The following is a 5,645-nucleotide window of genomic DNA, read 5'->3' as shown; positions in this document are numbered from 1 at the left end:
GTGTGTGTGTGTGTGTGTGTAACCAGTCTCAAATACATTTGCATTATTTATTTTCTTCTAGTGCCTAACCCAACCTTAGGAAACCATTTCTCTGCCTTCATGGTTCACTTTGGAGATTATCACATCCTGGTTCTTACCATAGTGTGGGCCAAACACAAGTTATTTTCCTGCTCCCTCTTACTTCTATTTTTGAACATATAAGTTGAACATCTCATTCACTCGATATGACTTTCATTTTTTCCTCAAACTTTTGTCCTATTACATGAAGTATGAGGAGTAGGGGTTACCTTGACCTTGCCTGAACATCAGAATCACTTGGGAAACTTTAAAAAATATTGATACATGGCCCCTGCTTCCACACCCACCAAAGAAGTCCTAGTTTAATTGGTCTGGGGTACAGCCTGGGTATGAGGACTTCTAAAACTCCCCCAGTGTTTCTGATGTACAGCCAAGGTTTAGAATCAACCGAAGCCAAAAGACTTGATTTAGTGCAGACACTAATTAGCTACATGGCCTTGAGCAAAAGAAATACTCACTTATCCAATAGGTATTCCACAACAGCATGCCGTATGTATGATTGTACTATAGCCCTTGTCTTCTAGCTTCCAAGAAAAGTGAATTGGACCCAACTTCATCTATGCCACAAGTAAATATTGGGTGGATCCCACTTTCCAGGCACTGAGGTAGGCACAAGGGATACAACAGTGAACCAGATGGGTAAAATTCCTGCCCTCGTGGAACTTACAGTTTAGCTGGATGGAGCATAACTATTTACAAATAGTAAAAAACTAAATAGCAATGGTATCTGAAGGATGAGAAGAGTGATAGAATGGACTGACAGTCAATGTGGAGTCAGTAGCATACGTGGAAGACAGGGAACAGAAAGGGGTTGATGAGTTCCAGAAATAGTTAAGGAGATAACATCATCAGGACTTCGTGATGGATGTGATAGAGAAGCGAGAGAGAAAAGTGGAAAAGGTCAATCCTTAAGTCCTAAGATTGATGGTCTATTTGCTAGAGCAAAGAATGTGTATGTGTATGTGTGTGTGTGTGGGGGGGGAATCTCAACCATCCCAGACAATTGAGAGCTAAGGTATATGGAGCTGTAGTAATGAAACCAGTTCCCTTGCAAGCAGAGTTTGGGAAGACAAAGAGACCTTAGCTAAGCATTGCAATGTCCCTGACAAGTGTCATTTCCACATCTAACTGGGACTTTGTATAGCTAAAGGGATGGCAATGAAGGGGCCTATTCCTATAGAACCAAGACTGAGCAACTTGAAATGGAAAATAAACAAAAAAATGAATTGTGATATGAAGTACAAAATGCACCACAGAAGAAGGGCCATAGCAGAGCAGAGAGGCACTTAAGGAAAGTTCTTTCTCCCTCTGGATATGCCTGTGTTGTCCCTGAGGATTACTATTTGTTCTTGGGAGATCTGGGGGAAGGAGGGAGGAGAGGGAGAGGGGGAAAAGGAGACAGGGAAGGAGAGAGAGGGAGAGAGACAGACAGAGAGACTCATAGCTATCGCAGGACATGCCTCTGCATACAGATCCTGAGGGAGAAATGGGCACAATACCACCCAGAAAAGGCTGCACGGCTTCCCTGTTTGGCTAATTCACACTGGGGGAAAGAGGGATGCATCCTGGTCAGAACAGCTCCCTGTTGATGAATACTTCCAAAAGGGAAAAGGCAGAGTGGAATAAGGCAGGGCTTCCACAGAGAGGAGCCAACTTGAAGGAGGAGGGGAAGCAGATCAGAAACTGGGATATACCTCTAAGAGTCCCTTGTGGCAGCTAAATTCCTCACATATTCCTGTGGTTTTACATCCTTCCCTTCACACATAGTTTTCTTCATTGCTGTACCTTAAACCTTCAGTGCAGACTGACAGATCTGCTTAATTGCCTGGCAGTGGTGGGGGTGAAAGTGATAGCTGGGACCCCAAATCACTTCCCAAAGCTCCCAGAGATCTTTGCAGAGGAAAGACAACTTACCACTGGGAAGGCACACTGGGTGGTCCAGCCCTCCATCCTCAATGAAGTCACAAGCATGTTCTGTTGAAATGGGGAGCAACACATAAACTCAGAAATGCAGCCTTTCCTGGGATGACTTTGGAATGGAATGGAATGGGAGCCAATGTGTCCCTTTCTCAGACATGATGGGAAGATAGCTATTAAGAAGGAGATGGAAACTTCCATTTGGTTTGCTGCAGCAAAACACCAGGCATAATGCCTGGTTCAGAGTTGGCACTCAGTAATTGATAGCTATTATGGTGATTATAATTATGATTATTATGATTATTGAGATTCAGCTTCCATAGAGATGACCATGGCCTTAGACAATCTGGGAATGTTTCAGAGTAAGAACTGCAGCAGGCTCAGGTCAGTGTGATATGGAGGACCTGGGCCATAATCAATAATTCATCTCCAAATCAATCCTTATCCTTTCTGCCCAGCAAGTGCATATTCACTAGCTGAACCTCACTTGTGTGACTCTTAGACTATGAGCATGAGGACCCGCAGGCCTGTGCTTCTTGCTCCAGAAATGTGCATTGCTGTCCCTTAGGCCCTTTGGTGCCACTTCCCAGAGATGCAGCAGATGCTCAGAAAGCACACTGTGCTGCACACTAGAGATCTGAGGCCAGAAGAAGAGCAGGAGGTGGAAGAAAAATCAGAACTAAGCAGGACTGAGGAGTGGGGATAAGATGAAGAAGAAAAGAAGGAGGTGGCCAGTTAGGGTCTTAACTGGAAGCAGATGGCACATTCAAACGAGGATGATTTGAGGAGCTGCTTTCACCAACAGACTAATTACATGGTGGCAGCGAGAGGACACAATGCAGGGCAGGGAAAGTAGCAACAGAGCTGAGACCACCTCTAGGCCTAAGAGAGGAAGAAACTTCCAGAAGCATGGAGGGACAAACAAGCAAATGCTTCTTTGAAAGAAACATGAGTCTTAAGGACAGAATCAGCCCCCAAGGGGAACTAAGCTGAATAAATACCTGGACCTCCTTGTCCTCCTGATTCTGACTCCTCAGACTCCATTTACTTCTGGGACTCTCCATCAGCCAAACCGAGTGCCAAGCCTCTAGTTTAGGGATGCAATCCTCATCCATGAAGCTCCTAGCCACACAGTAGAGTGAAGCAGGGGAGAGAAGAGCAGACAGCTGATCTCAGACACAGTACAGGAGGGATTGCTAAGGACTACTATACAGTGGGATGTTTTTTGAGAGCCTAAGACCACAGGCCCACCAGGAGCAGGATAGATGGATAATAATTACCCTAGAAATGGTGACAGGTTTATGTTCATCATCCCAACTTTCTCTTTGTCTTGGAGCAAAAGGCACGCCTCACTCTGGAAATGGCCATTTCCAGGAGCAGGTTTAGGAAGAGAAATCCTTAGCAAAGAAATAGGTTTCCCAATGGCTGCCAATGGAACCACAGTGAACTAGAAAAACTATTGTTAGGTGACAGGAAATGTCACCAAGAATGGAAGCGGGGTGGGAAGCTGAAGCATTCCTAAAGAAAAGCAAACATTGAGCACTAAGAGAATAGCATGAAGTAGAAAATGGCTACAAATGTATTCAGGGACCAAAATAAAGCATCTTACTCTGGAAACCCAGGGGTGAGGCGTGAAGGGTGGGTAATGGGGCCTGGCTGAGATACTGCAGTTTTCATACTACGTGGTTTCTGCTTTTATTTTCACCCATCCTCCTTCTGAAATTCCTACAGACTTTTTCCTAACACTGCAATGTGTGTGTCTGTGTGTGTTTTCACTTGTCACTAAATGATGAGTATTCAATGAAACGCTTCTATTTTAGGGACATTAACATCTCTAAAACAAGACGCAGAAAAGCAGAGGGAGGCAGCTAGGGGCTGCATTTAATCTTCTCTAATATTGCACTGTGAAGGAAACTGGGGAATGAAAACACAGTCATTTAGAAAATGGTTGATGAGTCACTGATTGGCACAGGGTGGAGAAAAAGAAAAGTCATTATTCATTCAGTATGCCTTGTCTTTAAAAATAGACTCAGTGCTCTAGTGGAGGGGGCCTCTGGGCTTTGGAGATGGAGGGGGATGGGCCAGGACAGAAACTGCCCATGGCAGAGGAGTCCTCCTCCTTCCTCTAGATGCTCCTCAACCCTTGAAAACCCTCCAGCTTTCAGAGACAAAAAGACAGCTTAATGTGCCTTGTTCTTCTTGCATCTTTTTCTTGAGACCTTCATAATGCTTTTTGGGAAACTTCATTTCAAGGGAATGCAGCCAAGTACAAGAGATGGCACTTTTTGTGACCACAATTTTGCCAACAGAACCAATTATTCACAGAATTCCTCTTCAGGTCCTGGACTACTTAGGTCTCACTGTTTTAGACCTCTTTTTTTTTTAAAAAAAACTTTTATCTAACTGAATCAGTGAAGAAAGGAGGTTTTGAATTTATTAAATTATGACATGGTAAAATGTTTGTCCTAGGTGTCTCAGTTACTATTCTCTCATTGCTGGGACAAATACCTGACACCAAAAATGAAGGAAGGAAAGGTTTATTTAGCTCATAGTTACTGGGTGTTTCAGTTCATACTCAGCTGGCTCCAAGGCAGAGAAGCACATGGCAGAGGGTAGCAGTTGATGGCAGCTGAAGGCAGCAAAACAGCAAGAGCAAAAGGGAGGAGTAACAGCAACAATAGCTCCAGAGAGGAAGTCTGTCTCCCTTAACTTGCATTCAGTCTATCTACTCCAGGCGGGGTATAGAACTCATACCCATAACCCCAGCAGTACTAAGACCCATAATCCCAGTGGATCATGAGTTAATCCCAAACTCTAGAATTCTGCTGCATGACTGCATGAGGCTTTGGGGAGACACCTAGACATAAACCATAACACTGGGCAAGCAGACATTTGGGGCTTTTTATTTTTGGCATGCATGCATTATAAGAAAATAAAACATTAAAGTGCCTGCAAGCAGGCACAGGGACCCAGGGTTTGATCCCTGGGCAAACTGTGACAGCCCCACCCCTGGTGTGTGTTGAGACAGCAATTGAGACTGGGTGTGATGGTGTGCACCTGTAATCCCAGCTCTTGGGAGGTTGTAAACAGGTGGATCACTACAAGTTTGATCTAGTAGTGAGACCCTGAATACCCTGTAGACCCTTTCCTAAAAAAAAAGAAGGAAAATCTCTCCCAAGAATTTTGTGCTTTATATGCTAATTCTTTGGCCTTTACAGGCAGATCTGGGAAATGGGAGAAAGGCTAACCTGAAAGAGTTTGATTGGTTTGCAGTGAGAAGGATGGAGAGTCGGTAACTTCAAAGAAGGGAGACACATGGATCTAGAAGGTGAAATGAGGCAAAGTCCAGATCAGCAATCCAAGGGACCTTCTGAGGGACAGAGGGAGAAGCAGTGGCAACTGCTGGGCTGCGGAGAAATGGAACTTGGAAGAGAAAAAGAAGGGAAGAAGACGTTGATTGGATGCTGTAAATGGAGTTCCTTCTTCCCATTTTTGTGGATGCTAGGGTAAAAATTTCAAAAATCTTTCAATTACTTTGGATCCTTGGAGCAGTGCTTTTTCTTTTTTTTTCTTTTCAAAGTTTTATTGATAAACATATAGCAATGAGACAGTTTCAAATCAAATCGAAAGTACAGTTTCAACAAATAATA

The sequence above is a fragment of the Octodon degus genome, unplaced genomic scaffold (assembly GCF_000260255.1).
Source record: "Octodon degus isolate 3935 unplaced genomic scaffold, OctDeg1.0 scaffold00069, whole genome shotgun sequence".
In the NCBI taxonomy this organism is placed as follows: Eukaryota; Metazoa; Chordata; class Mammalia; order Rodentia; family Octodontidae; genus Octodon; species Octodon degus.
The sequence above is the reverse complement of the archived record's forward strand: the minus strand, read 5'-3'. Positions refer to the sequence as shown.